The 20,320-nt window shown below is 43.5% G+C and overlaps 1 protein-coding gene across 2 annotated transcripts in view; it reads right to left on the reverse strand.

Annotated features, from left to right (window-relative positions):
• Positions 1-18,949, reverse strand: part of Cdh11 (cadherin 11) — a 152,021-nt gene extending 133,072 nt beyond the window's left edge. Inside the window, exon 1 of one of the 2 annotated variants that reach the window (XM_075977046.1) lies at positions 18,609-18,949. The gene's annotated coding sequence lies outside the window, so the exon portion shown is untranslated. The remainder of the gene's footprint in view (positions 1-18,608) is intronic. The other variant, XM_075977048.1, reaches the window with a different exon arrangement.
• Between the last annotated feature and the right edge of the window lie 1,371 nt (positions 18,950-20,320).

Raw genomic sequence — 20,320 nt, forward strand, 5'->3', positions numbered from 1 at the left:
TTTCATTTTCTTCCTTCCTAGCTAGCTATGAAATTGGCAAACCGAGATTCATTTCAGTCATAATGGTATAGGAAATATGAATAAACTATAGTATTTGATGATAAATGTCTAAGAAGATGTTATTTATTAATATCCTATGCTAGATGAGTTGCTATGTTAATGTTAGTACTGTTGTCACCATGTCATCATTTTCTTCCTCTTTTTTCTTGAATGGCTGTAGTGGTGTAGAAACTATGACAGAGAAACAAAATATTTCAGCATAGATTCAAGTACTGCATCTTACTCACTTATAATAATGAGCACACCAGAGAAGCTTATTTAAGGTGTCTGAGGTTTTTATTACCTTATCTGAAAGATATGGGTGGGCGTATAGAGATGCTTTGACTGTGAAGTTAAGATAACGTGACAAGGTGTTCAACAGAGTATCTCCTTCACCAATAGTGTTGTTCTTTGAAGAGCCGAGTTCTGCACACACTTGCACAGTTTCCACAAAATGCATGTAGCTATAGAGCATTTAAAATGTGTATAGTCCAAACTGAGATGAGTTATAAATTTCAAGAACATGCCCTATGTCTAAGCTGCAGTAAGAAATAATCATGTTCTTAACACTAAATGCACAAAATGTATTTTGTTATATGTTGTGGTATAACATTTTATCAATGCCACAGATATACAAATTAAGATGACTATGTACATATAAACATATGTAAAAATTAACATATGTACATATCTGTAAATTAAATATATATACATATGTACAAACAAACACAACTCTTTACCTTGTTTTAAATCTGGTTGCTAGAAAATCTTAAATTATGTGATTTCCATTAATGTCTTGCATTACAGTTCTGTCGAAAGCACTGAGTTGAAGATTCCTCCTGAAATTTCAATTACAATCTCATAAAAGCTCAAAAACAAAGGAACTGGTAGAGAAAATTGAGTTCTTCACATCCTCAACATTGTGCAAATGTGCTTCATGCAGAGAAGGAAGCATTATAGATGTCAACGTCTTTCTGATGTAAAGCATCAAAGGGTCAGAGGTGACAAGAAGCTTCTCCTAAATCTAAGAGACAGTGTGATGTGGAAGGAGCAGCTCCTTAGTGAACGTCAGTGAAGCTCAAGGCAAGGGGCAAATATGCTGCCACCCTGGAACTCAGTACCAATTCCATAGAGCCACTCCAACCACGCACGTCAGGGTGGAAACAGAAATCTGTTGTTACTCTATTTCTCCATTGGACGGAAATATTATATAGTTACACAGTATTGCAACAAGTACTGTTTGAATCTGAAATGCTTCAGAAAAGTCATATATTGAAACCTTGATCCCCAGTGCATCACTGTTCTGAGAAGGGACTTGGGGGAACTGAGTGAATTATGAGGGCTTTGATCTTATCATTGGCTGAATCCACTAATTGTTTCACAATTAGATGGGCTATAGGCAAGCGATGGAAACTTACAGGTTGGGATCTAGCTGCAGGAAGTGAATCCTGGCTATCTATGCCTTATCCTTCAACCCTCTTCTGCATTCTCTATGCCTCCCAGCCGCAATTAGATGAGCAAAGCTGCTCACGATGTTCTCCTTGACCGTTCTGTAGCACCGCCAACCTAGTAACAATATGACTACAAGCTAAAACCTTCAAAACAATTAGCCCAAAGGAACCTCTTTCATATGTATTTCTCAAATATTTTGTCATAACCACAGAAAATCAACACAAGTATTCACTGCACACTTGACCCTTGGTCGTTGCTACCGTCTAGTTGTATAGATGAGGGAACTCTGTTACCCAGCTGTAACCTGAACTGTATGTACTCAGAGATAATACCATAGATAAAGATGGGAATAATGAAACTGACTACAATTCATCAAAATCCCCTTTGTCACTTGAACCTTTGATCATTGCCGTAAATGTAGATGAGACTCTCACATTCCAAAAAACTGAATGAGATGATGGAGCATAAAGCCAAGATCAAAGAAGAATGTGTGTTCTGTCGCTGTTATTGTCCCAAAGGGATATGAAATTTAAACTGTTCTGATCCAGAAACCCACACAAAAAAGGCAGCCCCAAAATATGAGAAGGGACAAAAATCAACTTTGTAAACTTTGATGTGTTAATAGTGATCTTGATAGGGATCAATATGTTAGAGACGAGACATTCCCAATTAACCTATAAAGAACCATTAGCTGTGGCTACTGGCCCTGGTTCCTGCGTGTTCACTATAACAAGTGTATTGGGTCTTCCCAGGTCTCCCTTCCAAATCACTTTAGATTTCTAGATTTACCTTTATAGCCCCAGAATGCAATCACAATATTTTTGTATGAAGAAAAGCATACGTGCCCTAAGAATTCTGAGATTTTTCTAAAGGTTGGTGGGTTTCATTTTGTTTTCTCTTCTAAAGAGCACTGCAGTCACTGGGGATTAAGCAGAGAGAGAACTAGATACAGAGGGATATTTAAGGAAATCTCTCAGCTGCAATAAGCCTGCAGCCAGAAATACTCCCTAAGAGTGTCATAGAGGGTATAATGGGAATCAGCAGCCTAGAAGACCTCCATCTGTATACCCTACAACTCCAGGGCCCCTCACAGGGCAACAGTCAAATATCCATAGCAATCCAACCTGGCACCTCTGATGACATAATTATTTTGACAAATTAGTTTCTATTCAGTTTGATGCAGAAATTAAAGACAGATTAGCATATTTTCTCACATTTGAGGTCATATGAATGGCATCCTCTCTGTTCCCTGGTAGTAATAACAGCTGAGCCTTGAAAGGAAGAGCCTCCACTGTTCCCAAAACGATTTGGTTCTAAATTTGAATCAGCCCTATGCAAGAAAGTGTAAACCAAGGGGAGCAATCTTCTGAAACCATCTTCTTAAAAAAATAATATGGTTTAAGTGGTTTCCTGTGCAAGTGTAAAATCAGGAAGACCAATACCTAAAAAGTATGGACAGTCTCAGCAACAAGCAAATACAAGCTTTTCTACAGGACTAATACCATTTCCATGTATTTAATAAGCTCATATTCTTACCCATAAATCTTGTCTTTTCTTTATTTCAAACACTATTCACTTAAGTGAATTTGGCAACACATTTTGGAGGCTCCATGCAGGGCTGAGAATTAAATTCTCGAGTGTTCAATGACCTGCCATTCACTTAGCTTTTTTGACCAAATGAAAATATGATGCCCACAAGCTAGATTAGGAACAGAGTATCTGGTCAAGGAAGTCATAAAAACTTCTGTCTGTCTATACATTTTCATCAGAGTTGGGCTACTAATTTTCAGGTTTTTCCTCGGTCTTTCCAATCTAGTCTTTTATAAAAGAAATGTGGACCGAGGCAAGCTGAGAAACTCCTTGTGCACAGTGAGTTATCTGAAAATAAAGAGCTTGCTAAAAGATACAACCAGTGGTATATAAACAGAAAAGACCCAAGAACATAAGATTATGGTAGATCAAAGCACAAAGCATAGACACCTGACGAACTTTGTTTACTGATGCAGCTCGCTACCGTGTGTTGGCAATTACATTTGTTTTGAGATGATTTATTGAAATGTCAGTTTGGGTACTTCATGATGTACTCCTGAAATCCAATTTAGATTATGTATTTGAATCCATTGATGAGTTTTGTCTGTGGTAAAATGTACCACAACCCCTGGAGTGTGAATTTCTTCTCATCTTTCACATGCATCCTATCACAAGAAGTAGAGAGCAGCGACTGATGGCGCATGTGTCTTCCTTCAACAGCTCATAAATGCACTCTGTAAACGCTGAGTATGAAATGCATACTGTGATGTAACACGCTTGGTGGCATCCTCCCTTCATTACGAAAAGGCTGGACAGTAGCCCAACTTCAGGAGAGAGTATGAATCTTGGAAACACAACTTCTTACTGTCTAACACTTCTTTTTAAAATATTTAGGTTGTGTGAACACATCTCAGAAAACATAACACTCTGTGTCATCTTTAAATCACCCTGGGTGGGGATGGAGCCAAGAATCCGTCAATCCTAGACAGAGTAGGAATATCACAGGAAACGTTTCCCAGATAATTTCTGTCCTGAATTCAAATCCTCGGAGACTGTCTGTGTGCCATCGCAGGCTTTTGTAATAGGCCTAACAAGACAAAGCGAGATTAATTACAGGAGGCCCAGTTTCAGGTACTCAGTCAAGACCTCCATATCTACCCTTGAACAATTAGTTCATTAGTTCATCTCATGAATCAACCATTGGAAGCATCTTAAATCCGCTGGCTAGAACAGAACAACAGAAAACACAGGAGCGCGGTCCTCAAAGTTGTGTCTCTCCACTTTTCAACGGCATAACGCTGAGAAAAGTGATTTGGCCGTTCCCAATCTCACTCTCCACCTTTTATAAATGGAGGTAATTAGAGTTTCCACCTCATTGCTGTTGTGCTAAAGATGGATGGAGATAATTCGTGGAAAGTGCTGAGCACGGTGTGTTCATTTTAGCTGTTACAATGAGGCCTCAGTCAAGGTGCAGCGTCTGCACCACCTCCTCCTTATGCAGACTTCACCTCCTTCAAACTCCTAGAGTTTCCATTCTTCCTATTTGTTTTTGTCCATTCTGGTCGAGAAATCATATTAAAAAAAAAAAACACTGGACACTCTTCTGCCTCACAACCTGTGAAACTCTCCCAAGATTTGGGGAACAATGCCCAAAGCCTCGGAGCTGTTATTTCAAGGACAGCTTGCACAAAGGGTACTAAGCTTGGGCACCATGACTCCCTGGGGACATCGACTCTGCTCGGACTAACCACACCTGAGCATTAATTTTCTGCTGTTCTCCTCTGCATGTCTCCTCCTCTAGAACCCTAAGATGGGAGAATCGGCAAGCACGATGTCAAATGATTTCTGGACAAAGACTTGAGATCCACGTTATTTTACAGCTGAAAAGTCCCCAAAATGCCACTTTATGGATGAAAAAGTTGAGGTCAGTTGGCTTTCCATGGTCACACAGCTATTTTTCAGCAAATCCTTTGCTGTTTGCCTGAAGGGACTGAGCCTGAGGGCAGCCTATTAGGAAAAATATTTGTCAGCAATTGGCCACGAACTTGCTGACAGGTGATGTTTGTCCATTTGTGAGACATGGGACAGAAGGTGTGCATCTAGTAAGAAAAGAACATGAGGCTTATTTTTCCACAAGTGTAAATTACATCCTAGGCTTGCAATGCAGGTATGGAAGGAAGTGGGGTGATTGGGAGAGGGCTTCAGAAATGATTCCTTGTGATATGATCCATCATTTGTTTCAAACACACGGTCTCTCTGACAGGACATAGTCCTGACTGACACTCCCAAGAATCAACAGTGCATTACTTTGAAGGAAAGTGTGCCTGGTGCTAAGAGCTAAACTGTTATTTTTTTTCTCTAAGATAATTCTAAAAGTGATGCTTGATTTACAGAGTGCCGTTCAGGACGCTAAAAAAGAATAGTGAAAATAAAACCTATGTCTTATACCACAACTGTGTCTATTAACACTGTATATATAGTAGAGTGACGTAAGACAAATCTGTTTACTATTCATGTATTTTAGGGAAAAACATTGTGAATTAAAATTCTTCCCATAAATGGACCTTAACTTGTTTTTGTTTTGTTTTATTTTTGGCATTGAAGCCTAAAACTAGCTCTGCCACTATAGTCAAAGATGCCTCATTTTAAAAGCTTTAACTATCTAAGCTTTTATCACTTTTATCCCATATGAGTGTTTTGCCTTCTATATGTAAGTACACAATAGCCAAAAGAGGACATTGGATCCTGTGGACAGATAGTTGGGAGCTGTTGTGTGGGTTCTGGGAACTAATCTTAATCCTTTGCAAAAGCATCACATACTCTGGAAGGCTTATACATCTCTCCAGTCCCAAACTATGCTTTTTTTAAATATCCATAGACCATGAAAAACTAGTAACTGCTGACCTTGTCTGGCTTCCCATGTAGCCTCACTTAGAATTGCCTAGGCCTCCTTAGTCCATGGTCCAGATCTGTGTTCCCCATGACTAGACAGAAATAGTGCACAGGAAATGAAATGTATGGCTCCAAGAGTCTGAGCCTAGGAAGTTTAGTTGCAAAGGGGTTAGCTTCAGACAAAGAATGCTATTACTTTTCTTTAAAAAAAAATAACCCTTATATAGTTCAATCATTTAACTCATTTGATATACTACAGAGGCTTCAGTTTCTAAAAAAAAAAAAATATGACTGAGTGCCAATAGTACGGAGCACATTCAAGAACTGTGTGCCCTGTCTCTCATACGAATCTAGTTTCATGCACTCAAAACTGTCAGCATTTTAGGGCCAAACTAGAGGCTGTCATACTACCAAGAGGTATGCAGACTGCTCGGCCCAGGAGCTGAGATGGATTAGAGTAACTCGTCCATTCAGATGATGGGCTACTTTCATATACCACAGAATCCTCATCTATTCTAACTTTGAGGATTTTTGCAATGGCTTACGGTACTCAAATCTGTGGACCATTCTTTTCCTCATAATTTCCTCCTCCTATACAGGAAAACATTTGCCATACAAAGGGCAGTGTGTCACACTGCCTCCTGTGGTGATCCCTGGAAATAAATTTTTTACACTGAACTGTATCAAGCGGCTCTGAGAAAGTCCTAATATTTGATACTGCCTACCACACCGACACTCAACCTAAATCAAGCTAACGTTTAACAAAGTTTCTTTGGGTTCCAATCTGTACCCTAACATTCTATGCAGCCTTTATGAAGAAGACAAACTCCAAACACCCCACCTAGGTATTGCAGTGGACTCCTTCCTAACAAGAGTCTTGCAAAAAAAAAAAAAAAAGTGGAGAAACGAAGCATTTCGTATTGCTCAGTTGAAAGCAATAAAAACACTAACAACCTGTAGGTAGCGCAGTTCCTACAGGAAGGCTAGAGAGACAGGTTCAGGAAGTCATCAGGTACTTGAGGATAGTGGAGAATTAGAACTATGGCCAGATCCTGCCATAGATTCAGAAAGGTGGAGGCACCATGGCTATCTTCTCCATACATGGAGGGCCACCGCTGCAGAGGCACAACCTCTGCTATGTCACTGATGTTATGAGTAAAATGATCCCTTGCTGTCCATATCAATGGCTGTCCTCTCCTCTCTTACCCTCCCTCCCCTCTTCTCCCTCCCCTCCATCTCCTCTTCTTCTCTCTACCTCTCTTTCTCTGTATTTGTACACACACAATATATGGAACACAAATTTAAAACACTGAGAATCTGGGGCTGAGTTGTTGCTCTGGCTTCCACGGAAATTAGTAAAAGCACTTTCTGGTCCTTTAAGACTCTTCCTAGAAGGAAATTTCTTTTTCTAGGACCTTTTTACAGGAGTCTATTTTCCAAACACAGAGGAGTGATTCCGTGACCGAATAGAAGATCAAGGAAACAAAGAGATAAATGTCCATACGAGGAATGAGTTACAGACAGGAGGTGTTCTTCGGGGATGCTGGATCACTCACACTGAAACTGTGAATGATTGAACATGACTCTAATCCTGTTTGCATCTGGGTATTGCTAATTTTGTCCCTTTAGCCTGTTTTTGCCAAGAGATGTTGGTAAACCAACCCAGAGAATGAGATTAACAGGGATGACAGATAGTCTGTATAACAGAATAATGATTTAAATTTAAAAATATTTGGTGCAACACTTCAGTGGAAAATATGTAGCAATACGGAATACAAAAAGACTGTAATATACTCTTACTCCACGCACTGCATATTTTTCATATTAATATAACTTCATGTCAGAGACACCTGATAGTGAATATCGCTACGTGTTAGAGAAACTGAGATGAAAACGAAAGAGAGAAAGAAAGAAAGATAAAGAGAGAGAGAGAAAGAAAGAAAGATAGAGAAAGAAAGAAAGAAAGAAAGAAAGAAAGAAAGAAAGAAAGAAAGAAAGACAGACAGTCAGAGGAAGAAAGGAAAGAGAATAAGACACTTGTGCAGCTGGTAGGTCTCAGGGCCAGGATTTGAAGCAAGGCAGCTTGGTTTTAGTGCCTATAATATGCAGAAGGTGCCTTGTCATGTCTTCTGTGCACAGGGACAGGTAGGGATATGTGACTTAACAGCAACACATAAGGAAAAACAAATAAACAAATAAGTGTGGAGCATAAGTCCTCTGGGTGATGTGACTGGCAATAAAAGCTAATGTAATGTAGCCTCGGGCTGCAATAAAAAAGTGTATAGAAGGGAGTTGATAATCTACACTCTAGCTGCCCGAATTTCAGTCTACAGGCCTTCTCTGTGAAGAGGTTTGGAGGGAAAAATGAATGGGGTGTGTAATCTGGACGTGTGGCGAGTGGAAGAAGCCATCCTGGAAGATAAAAAAGAAATAGTCACAGTGGGGAGAGAGAATTACTTTTATTCTATGACACCAAAATTCAAATAACATAACCTTCGAGGAGTGAGTTTGGCTCAACCTAAGTAAGTGTTTCTAAGAGTTGTGTATGTCAATGTGCCAATGGTATTCTTAAAGGAACAAAGAGCTGTACATCAGCAGGGGTCCCACATCATCACTGTGGTGTGATACCAGAAACAGGACCACCTACTGGCACAGTTCTTTAGTCTAGATGGCCTCTCGGAGGTCCCTATCTGACATGCAGGAATTGAATTCCATCTTAACTTCTGAAAGCCTTCTTTGCTTATGGAGGTGGAAATGCCTTCTCCTCCCTTCAGCCCACTGGGCTAGTGTCTCCCCGTCTTCTGCATCACTAACTGCTTCAACCTCCACTTTTATAAGAGACTGAGTACTCTCTGCAGTACAGATAATGTCAACTCACTAAGAAAAGTCCTTTGGTGACTTTACCACAGCTCTATGTTCAACTCACAACCTCTGATAACAGAATTCTTCTCAAGACAGCTCCTTACAAAGGGCATTGCTGGGCTTGTGGTATGTAAATTAAGAGCACTGTCACAGTTTGGATCTTGAATATACCCTCAATGCACAAGTGTTAAAGACTGTCCCTAGTATGGGTGCTATCGGGAGATAAAGGAAACTTAAACTTGGGGTGGTGGGGCCTAATGAGAGGTCTTACTATCACTGGGGCTGTACCCTTGAAGGGACTGTCTGACCCAGATCTCTTTTTTCATTATTTTTGCTTCCTGATAATAAAGTAAGAGATTTCACACACACACACACACACACACACACACACACACACACACACACACACACACAACATCATGATTCACTCCCATCATCCTAGGCTGTCTTGATAACGGACAAACCAAAAGAACCAATTCATCATGGATTAAAATTGTGGTCACAGTTTCTCTTTATAAACAAATCACCCTTGATACAACGTGTTAGTGCTACAAAGCTGAGCGACACAAGCAGCAGCATTCTCAGTTTGTCCTCAGTAGAAACGTGGAAAGGATAAATCCTGGGAAAATCACTACACAGCAGGAAAGAGCTGAAGGCCAAAACCAAGTACAAAAAATTATCAAATAGCATATCAAACTGACTATAAACTCCCACTTAAGAGTCATAAAAGTCTCACATCTTAACTGTCCAAGGATGTGACATGCTGTATCTTAACACAGCCTTGAATTAAATAATGTTTTAAAGTAACATATCACACATACCTGTACTAAACTTATTTTTAAATTAAAAATACACACTCTTGCACTCTGTGTGTGTGTGTATGTGCACACGTACGTGTGCTTATGCATGTGGTTTTGTCTAAATGAACTTGACATTTGCTAGTAGATAATGAAAAGAGATTATTTTAAGAGCAAAGACAGCTCAGTTCAATGTCAGTAGGGGTACTACTATGTTCTCAGGGGTAACTATGCGATTTTGGATTCTCCTACTGATGCTAGAACCTCATGTCTACAGGAAGGCTCACTGAAATAGTGTATGATTCCTGTGCTGATTTCATCCATCTGATTTTCAAGAGTTGTAATTAATAAAACCAAATCTTCAGCCCACATTACAATAGATAATCCACCCACTCCGCCGCAGTGGTCAGAATGCAGTTTGCTGCATCCCTTTTGTCAAATTTCAGGAGTGAGGTGGTGGAAGATGAGAAATGAACGTGGCAGAACCTATTTTCATCAGTTTGGTTAGACACTGGGTGGTAGGAAGATTCCAGCATGATAGCCAAGCTTTGGTGCCTGCTGTCTGGACCTGTATCCCAGCTTTGTTTGTTATCTGCTATAGAACGTCTAACAGAAACGTGTTCACTCCTTGTGAGAGGCTGACCATCATTCCTAGCGTGTTTATGAGTAGAAAGTCCGAGAGTACTTGGAATCCTTTTAGCATAATGCCATAATGGCTTAGTGGTCAATAAATCCTGGACATCCAAAGTTATGAAAAGTCGGTTTCTGATATCTGTAGGGCTGTCAAGAAAGATGAAAAATACCCTGGGACACAAAGTGTAAGTCTTTGGAGGAAGTTACACAAGGAAGCACTTAGTTCGCCTTGCATTAGACAGAGCATTTGAATGGACAAAGCTAACAAATCATCTGCTGCTTCCCAGGTTCCCTGAGAGGTGGTTAACAGGCTGCCGTCCATTGAGCCATTTAAGGTGTTTGTGGGATCATTGACAAAAAGAAACCCTACTGAGAAGAGTTTGAGCAGTCGCTCTAAGGAGCTCCTCTTGGGAATAAGATTTGGGATGGCGGTGCAGGGCGCTAGAGTCACATGATTAGCTCATATTTTCCGTCATAACACTCTGCCCCTAATTGCTAGGAAGGCCCAGGCATATGACACACATCCCACATAGTAGGAAACTGCTGAGCACTGACTCAGAGTAGGTTGGCAAACTCACCCTCAAGCATCTTGACTTTCCCCGAGAGCAATCTATCTAGCTCGCTGTTTGATTAGCATCCCTGCTCCTCCAGAGGCTGTATAGAAGGATAGAGGGATAGGGTCAGCACAGGGCACATAGTAGGATCTCAGAACGTTGGCTTTCTCTTCTATCCATGGTACCAGGTGAATACAATATCTATTCCTGTTCTTTGGCAGGAAAAAGAAAAAAGCAAGAAAAAATACGAGCTTGGGGCAAGAACAGGTGCCTCAAGTAGGCTGCAGATGGAAAACGGAGGGCCCAGGAGCTTGCGATGCCCAAGCTGGCTGCGATAAAGGGTGTAAAAACAGGTGGGAAACCAATAAGGGTTGTGAGGAGAGTGAGACAATGGATTTTTTTTTCACTGTTTTTGTCTGGGACCATAAGAGACATAAACTACTGGGTGGGGCACGGGCTTCTTCAGCTGCTGTGTCTTCAGGAGTTAAAATTGTCACTGCTCAAACCCCTTGAAATCCCAAACTACATTTACCTGAAAAACAAACACTAACAGTCTTGAAATTGAGACAGTTTATCAAGAGACTAATTATCTTTTAAGCCTGTCTGGAATAGTAATGAGCCGTTTTTACACGAAAGCAGACCCCTGATGGATATCTCCCCATCACAAACGCGGGCGGCTTTCCCAGGAAGACGTTACTTCGGGGTAACTTCCCACAGCCACCCATATGTGAGATGAACAGTGGGAGCAAAATTCACAAATGTACCAAGGAGGCGGGTGCTTCCCGGAAGCGCTAACCATCTCGAAAATCTCCACGGCCTCCTGGAAATTCTAAATGGATGAAGAAGGATGGATCAGCTAAGCACATGAAATTATTCAAAGAGAGGAAGGCCCTAATGAACACTCCATCACTTACAGAGAAATGCCCCAGTCTAGAACAAAGATTTACATTATTTGAAGGAGGAGCTGCTGGCTGACATAGTTAGTCTATAAGACTCAATGCAAAGGGTGTGAGCATGCATTTGCGCATGCCTGTGAAGGCCACAGAAAGCTTTAGATACTTTTCCTCAGCGGTCATCTATCTTGGCTTTTGAGATGAGTTTTCTCCTTGAATCTGGAGCTCACTAATAAGCTCGCCTGGCTGACCAGTGAGTCCCAAAGATTGGCCTGTTTCTACCTCCCGAGCACTGGGATTAAAAGTGCATGCCTCTGGCTTTTAAAGTTGTTCCAGGGATTGAACTCAGGTCCTTCTCTCTATCCAGCAAGCACTCCTTAACTGGCTGAAGTCTCCAGAGTCCCCAGGTCTATTTTTTTTTGCACTCAATAGCTTCAGAGTTTATTGGTGAGTCACCAGGCTCAACTTGATTTTACGTTTATAGCAATCCCAGGACACAGGTATTATTACGAGGTCTGTTTTTACAGAAGAGGTAGCTGAATCTTAGCATAATTTTTGGTTAGTCTTCTCCAGTTTTCCATATGCGAAGGAGCTTTAAATACAGAGTACTGGAAGTGCTGACCACAGTGGGTGAGACCAGCATCAGGTAATGTACTCTCCATAAAGGGCATACATGGAGATGAAAAAAAAACAATTAATCAAAAAAACAATATTTAATGCTATATTTTAAAGTCAAAATTATTGGAAAAGGCGTGGAGAGATGGTAAAGCGGTTAACAACAATTGCTGCTTTGCAGAGAACCAGGGCTCAGTTTCCAGAACCCCCCACAGCAGCTCACAACTATCTGCAACTCCAATTCCGCATACCCCCTGCCTTCTTCTGCCCCCCCCCCCAGTGAGTGCCAGGCACGCGCATGGTACACATGCACGCACGCAGGGGAAAGATTAATACGCATAAAATACACGAATACATGCGCTTTAAGAGATGACTGGAAAACTCCATGATGAATAGAAGACAGTATCTTCAATAAGGTCAGGCTTAACCTTGCACTGACATGCCTAAGCTCATATCCTTTGTCCTCCTCAGAGCCCTGCTGCAGAGCAAGGCTACCACCAGGTTTAAATAAGTGGTCCGAGCCTCAGTGACAATAAAACCCAGCCTAACTGATCCACAACCATGCCCGTGGGTAAAATGTTCCCAAAGTCCACAGCAGTTTGAGCATCAGTTCTGATCACACCAAACTTACTCATATAGAGAAGGAGAATCCAGTGTTGATAAGCGGACCTCTATTCAGAGTCTTGCTTCACTGGTGGAACCCAATGAGAGCCGGGAAAATATCCCTATGTGTCTAATATTAGGACTAGGGAGGAGCCTCCTATCACTCAGCCTGCTCTGACAATTAGGTCACCATTACACTGAGGTTGTTACTGGGCCTAAAGCCATTCCATATAAAGGAACTGAACAGGAAGAGGTGAATTTAATATCATCTCTCATTTAAAAAAAATAATCATTCCAGTGGAATGGACCAGGTGAGGGAGTAAAGGCTTTCACCATCTGCTGCAGCATGGACATTCACAAATATTGTTTCCATTCACAAATATTGTTTCCATTCACAAATATTGTTTAAGAAGTGCAGAGTTACAGAAGCTAGAGTAAGTCTCTATTTGCTGCTCACTGCAGCCAGTAGAGCCATTTGCAGCAACTTCCAAGCTCAGCCCTCAAGATGTCCAACCTGGGGACCTGGGGAGATTGAGAAAACAGGAGACAGCACTATAGAGACCTGTGCCTGGCCTGCCGTGAGAAACGGCACCATTTCTCTCTCTCACACTCTCTCAGTTTGCTTCCCCTTCTCTTCTCTCTCAGATTCCTTTCTCGTTTAACATCCCAAGATATCAGATTCTCCACCTGATCTGAAACCGTGAACCGAGGGGACCAACACTTGCTCCCTGAGAGTATCCCGGATCTCCACAAATGTCCTCAAACCAAACTAAATGACAATAAAGTTTCGTCTACAGTTCTAGTGTGCACTGCTTACAAGGCCTTCGAGTGTCAGAGTGCCTTTTAAGAAAAGTTAAATCCACACTCTGGTCGTGAGTGAACAGCAGTTTACAAAACACTTCATCTTACTTTCCACTGAGTGACTTAATCGTCCCTCCCATAATCCATTAGCATTGATTCCTGCTTCATCAAATGTCCACAGATTCCAGCCCAGCTCAGAGCTGCACGGAACTCTACTGCTGAGCCACCAGGGAGGCAGCTCTATTCAGTTTTTAAAAAAATAGACAAGTATCCACTTAAGACAGTACTTACTTTTAATAGAGCTTTCCTCTTAATTATAACATAGCATTTGTTCTTTCAGTTCTTCTGAACTTTCTTAATGACACCATCAAAGAGTAACAAACATAAATTTATGCTGTCTGAAATATGCCATTTAATCATAAACCACAATTTCCATATCACTGAGGAAAGACAAAAAAACCCTCAGTGATTAAAATTCCAATGACTGAGGACCATACTTGAATTAAATTTTACTCCATGCTAAAGTTAGGTTTTATACAGCAATATCAGAAATCATTTAAAGGTAGGCGTAAACTATTGCTGCTATATTAAAACTCAACACTCCAAAGTGTTTACTGAAAATTAAACTGCAGTTCTTTATAATTTTTTTTTTTGCAAACTACAAATGCCTTGCAAATATCATTCAGACCTCTTGAAAGAGAGGAAATGTTATTGCAGAGGTCTCAGGATACTTCTCTCCTTCCCCCTCCCCCATCTCTAATTCATTCTCCCCCCTCCCCAAATCAAAACTATCCTCCTATCACAAAATAAAACAAACAAACAAACTAAACTAAAAGCATCATCTATCACCTATCATTCCACCCATCTATCTGGCAGATAGCTGCCTCACTAAGAGCTAACCTTATTTATCCTCTGCCCAACCCCCACTCGGGTTTGACTCAGACAATCTCAAATCACATAATTCCCCAACTTCCTAACACTGTGTAAAGTGAAAAGAAGAGACTGCACGAAACAGATCCTCCACCTCGGAAGATGCTCCTGCACAGCTCAGGAGCCTGAGCCACAGAAATGGGAATCTGGCCTCTCTGCAGAGGTGCAGACTAGGTTAGCAACAAAACTGCTTTTCATGGTGCCCCTCAAAAGCAGAGGCCCAAAGCAAAAAGTTGGAGAAGGTCACCATTGCCCTCTAGTGGCCAAAAGTGTAATCTTCCGCAAAAGAGTCCATTTCCAGAGATGTAGAAGGCTCACAATGTCAGTGTAAAATTATAGCACAAAGATGTTTAATTATCCTCCTTCACTGTTTTCTTTAGTATTTCTTGGTCAGAAAGGAAACATTAGATGACCATCACAGGAACTCTGATGGACCAGTAAATTCATACGGGGAAACCACACCATTTCCAACTTCCTCCTGCTTTTCTTTCCCTTTTTTTTCCCCAACAAACCTGTGGATTTTATTCCCTTTTCCATTAAAATTTACCTTCCAATATTTTAAAAGCTAGATAACTTGATGTATTTCTGAAACATCCACTTTGAAATAGGAATGTTGACCACTTCGAATTCTAAATAAAGAACAAAAGTTCTTGACAAATTAACCAACTTCTGATTGAATAACGACCTGTTTGATAAAAGAGAAACTCTTTGCAAATATATTTTAATGCGTTAAAATCATAGTGAACACATAAAGTGAACGTATATTTCTACAGGAATACTTGGAAATTTGTAGCAGTTCTGCAGACCTGATTGTGAAACAGAAATGTCCACTGCCTTCTCTCGACTACATGGAGTGTGTTTTGTTATTAGCCAATAAATAGGTAGGCCTATAATCAAAGTAAAATAAAAGTCAATGTTGAAAATAAGCTCAAATAAACTTAGCATGCATTTTGAACTTTCAACACAAAAGGATTGGGGATGCAGATTAAAATCAGATTTGTGGGCCTCTTTTGGGATGATTCAGAAGAAAAAAAACAGATTTACATACAACAGATCAAAGTTTACATGAACCGAGTGCTTTTCCTCTGCTATTGGCATTCATGGATAAGGTTTCAAGACACACAAAGCTCATGGAAGTATGGTTTTGGCATTGTAAATCAAGCCATGACGTCAATGTCATGGTGATTCCCATATGAGGGTCGCCCAAACCTGAATCCTGACAAAGCAGCCATGTAATTTTATTCAAAGTGAAAGAAAAGCCATGAATTACGAAGGGTTGTGCATTAAAGGGGCATGAAATTGACCCATATTCCCCCAAATGATGACACAGCTCTCCGATTCTGCACCCTCCTCCCGCAAATAAACATTCTGAGGCCACCAAAGTAAATGGGGAAATATGAGTTCTGTGCCATAAAAGTAAAATAGAGCTGTAACTTAATTTTTTTTCAAATTAACAAAAGATTGCATCTTAATTGAAAATAGAATTTAAGTTTCAAGTAATTTGCTGTAGTGCACTGATAAGCGTTCTGAATATAATGGAAGTTCCCCGGGTGTTATCAAGATGGCCCAATGCTTCCACAGGAACCCTTTCTCAAAAGCTTTCTTTCTTTTCTTTTCTTTCTTCTTTTTTTCCTAGCATGCAACAAACCTACCTTGAACAAATCTGCAAGTCCAGCCTCACCAGATTATCCCATTTCCATTCTCCCTAAACATTTATTTGTTCATTTGTTCATCCCCTACCGGCAGGAGTGGAGAATGTTCTCTCTCTCTCTCTCTCTCTCTCTCTCTCTCTCTCTCTCTCTCTCTCTCTCTCTCTCTCTCTCTCTCTCTCTCTCTCTGAGAACCTGATAAGTATAGGCAGACTTTGAACTAACAATTAAAATAGTGAGTAATGACAGTAACCATTGGTTATTACTAAAAATAAAAGTATAGACTCCAAGTACTTCAACATGTTAAGATTTAACGCCTCTGAAAGCAAGATGCAAAGCCCATTTTCATCCAGCAAAGTTTTCTGGTCTTTGGACGCCCGTGCCCGATCTCCCTCCACTGAGAACAGCTTGCATTCCTCTGTACTAGGCAGGATAGATGTTTTTGCACAGAGGGTTCGAATTCCAGGGCCTGACTAGCCAACCCTAAAACTTAAGAGCTAGAGATTGTTTAAGGAACTTAGCATGCCTGTGGCTCCAGAGTCACTCTAGTAATGGCCACAGCTATGTCCCTTTGTTTTGTAACTTTTATTCCTTTGTTCTACTAGAAGAGAAGCGGGCTGCCTGAAGCCAGGGTTGAGCATCTCTGTCTTGGTTCGGGGAGGACTTCTGTCTCCTTGTTCTTAGGAAAACACAATTCCAACATTATTGAAATCAAGGTCAGTCCCTTCTTTTTTCCTCTGCTAGCCTTAGAGGCCCTGGCACTGGGCTGAACCTGGCTAATATTCTGACGTGCCTCCAAGGGATCCTCGGTCCTGAGAACATCTGTATGCGGGTCTCCCGGAAAATCCAGACACCTCGCAAAACCCTCGCTGCAAGCCCTTAGCGATAAGGAAATTGATTTATCCTCTGGCCAGATTGATTATCACTGCTGTCTGAGCTTAAACCGAAAACTTACTGCTTCCTAGTACACAGCTAAGAATGATCGGAGGAAAATAGGAGAAGATTTAGGAGCCATCGTAAAAGACTTCTTGGAGAAGAAACCGAAGGGGAGACTTTAGACAAATCTCTACCCTCCTGCATTAACAGGCTTTCATTAACCAACCCACTCCCAGTCCTTAGGGACGACCCTTCTTAGTGCAGAAAAGGCACCGTTAAATAATTAGAAGATGCAATTTCTTCATAGCGTGCGATAGCCTGTGAAATTCCTGCTGCATTTATCACCAAAAGCAACAGGGCTTCTTCGAACATCTAGGGAACCTTTCACCGCGCGGAAGGCAGGAGCGAGGAGCCCTGGCGAAAACCCGGTTTTGGCAAGAAAGAGAACAGGGAGCTGGACCCAAGGCCTCCTGGGTCCCACTTTCTTCAGGGACTCTTTGCATCCCAGATCGAGAAGACCCTGCCGAGGATAGCCTGGGTGGGAGCGAAAAGGAAGGATGCCCCCGCGGCCACCCCCTTCCCACCACTCCTGGCCCTCCCTGCAGGGCGGCTCGGAGGCCAAGCGCTGGGAGGGAGGCGAGCGTGCGGAAGCTAGGGAGGCTTGAAGCGCTCCGAGAGGAGGCGCAGGCTTTCGGGGAAGGTTTGACTCTCAAAGTTAACGTTGACCCTGGAAAGCTTCCTCTAGCCCAAGTCGGAGCCCAGCTAGAGTCTGAGCTGCCCACAGACCACCCACTAAACCGCTAGGAGCTTAGGAGGGCGAGCGGAGCCCCCGAGGAGGCGCTGACTCGAGGGTTGATGCGCTCCGCAGCCGCCGGCCTCGGAGCCGCAGTCGGAAGACCCGGACCCACGCTATCAAAGTGCACTCCCCTCCCGGCCGCTTGCTTTCTTCTGGGCTTCCCCCGCGCTCTCTTTACCAGGACTGCGTCCTGGGTAGGTCTCTACGGAGGTGCTGGAGGACCCCTTAGGAACCCTACAGTGAGCGATCCAGTCTGGGGAACAGGCACTGCGCTGGCGGGCGGCACCGCACAGGGGTCGACTTTCCCTAGAGACATGACCAGAGCAGTCTGCGTGTCCAGAGCTCAGCTCTGCAGTCCCTTGCCCCAACCCAGAGCAAATCCCCTATGCCAAAGCCTTGGTGCAACACCCCCCGGAGGGGGAACACATGAAAGAGCGGGGGAGTGCACATCTGTCGCCTCAAACCCCTGCTCTGCCCGCGCCCACAGCTGGCTGCCTTCTCTTTTTTTTTCTTTTCTGATTTTAAAAACAAATATTCTTTTAACACCCCCCCCCAAGCCCTCCCTCTTTGCATTAGTGATCTCCATCAACCATCAGCCTCCCCCTTCCGTAGCGATTATTTCCTCTTTCTGCCTACTCCGAGAAGCCCCATCTAGACACGGGCTAGAGACTCGCAGAGCGCCTCACCTGGGGCCCTTGCGGGCGAACGCGACCTCCCGGCCGGCGGTCCCTGGCACTGGGTGAGCGCAGTGGTGTCAGCCCCAGTCCGAGTCCCATTCACAAGTCGGCGGCGGCTGTGAGCGGCCCCCGCGGCATCTGCTCCTCGGCCCGCGACGCTACCCTCAGCTGGCGGCGGCCGCGGAATGAGCCGCGGAGCGCGCTAGTGGCAGGAATGAGAAACCGGGGGGGGGGGGGGGGGAGGTGGCGGACAGGCGGGCGGGTGCGGGGGGGGAGGGAGGAGGGAGGCCGCCGTTGGGAGGGAAGGAGAGGGAGGGGGCGGAGAGGAACCGAGACTGCTAGACGTGGAGAATTGGGCCTGGAGCAGGCGACGGGGCCGACCCTGTCCGGGCCCCTCCCTCCGTGGGCCCGTGAGATGCCAAACCCCGGGATAGGTGGCCGCTCCTCCGGCCCCGGGTCGCAGAGCTTGGTCTCCTTTGGGGGCTCAGACAGAGTCTGAAGCGACTGAAGTTGGGCTCCAGGGATACACAGCCAATCAGAAAGGGCGACGGAGGGAAGCTGGAGAGGGCTTGGGAGCCCCCATTTTCCTCTTTTCCTGAAATCCGCTCCAGATGGGCTAGCTAGTGCCTCGACCGGCCGACTGGAGGGTGGATTGGATGGAAGGCATTGCCCGAGTAGGGAAGGCAATCGGGATTTAGGGAGTGCATTCTACTCTTTATCTGTTAGCACTCCGCCCTCTGAAAATCTCTCCACATTAACCGCTCCTGCCCAGCCACCCCCTTGCGTGCCTTCAGAACCCCAGCACCTATCCTTTGCGAAGTCGGTTTTCCGGGAGAGCAGTGAAGACACTGCAAAGAAGCATTCGGAAAAACTCAATCTCTGTTTTTTCTTTTTCCTCAATTTTATTCTACCCTACATGGAAAGCCTTGGCTTGTACGCGTGGAGAGCTTCCTTAGGGTCAGTCCTGCCGGGAGTGTTCCTTGGTTTCTGCCCAGCCAGGTACAAGCAACGTCCCTACCCCAACCCCCGCCCCTTAGTTTCACTTGTTGCCTCCCCCACTGGTCACCGCAGAATCCCCCCAAAATCCCCAGAGATAATGCCATTCCGCTAGCGGATGGGCCTATGTAAAGAATTGCCCTGCAGGCGCCCAGACTCAGACTCCTGTGTATCCCTTTACCACAAGGACACACTACAGCGAGAGAGACCCCAACCCACTTCCAGCCCATTCTGGAGGTATGCATCTTCCGAAAAAACGGCAGGGACTAGAAGGGGGGGGGGGGGCGCTCGTCATTTCTAGAGCTGTGTGGAGACGCGCGCTGTGAATGTGGTATAAGGATCCCTGCCTCATTGTGGACCTTGGGTTAGGACAAGTTTCCAGTCTGGAAGGTGATGGAAAGAGCAGAGGTGAAGTTCCCAGTGGGTGGAGGTTGAAAAGGAATCTTATAAAGAGGGTCGTGGTGGCGTGGCAGTAAAGACCCCGGGAAAAGAACAATAAAATAAAGACACAAGGGAAAAGCTGGAAAACGCAGCACAAACAACAACGCCTAGAGGGGAGTAAAAGGAACCAGAAGTTAGAAGGAAAGAGACCAACGAAAGAAGAGAATGCTTATATCCAAAGCGCAAGGGGAGGAGGACTCTTGAGGACCTAGGGAGAGTAGATGGTAGATGAACCCCAGCTCTTAGTCACCAGCCCTGAGGACCCAGAACTCTCACAGATTCAT

The sequence above is a fragment of the Microtus pennsylvanicus genome, chromosome 6, assembly GCF_037038515.1.
Source record: "Microtus pennsylvanicus isolate mMicPen1 chromosome 6, mMicPen1.hap1, whole genome shotgun sequence".
Lineage (NCBI taxonomy): Eukaryota > Metazoa > Chordata > Mammalia > Rodentia > Cricetidae > Microtus > Microtus pennsylvanicus.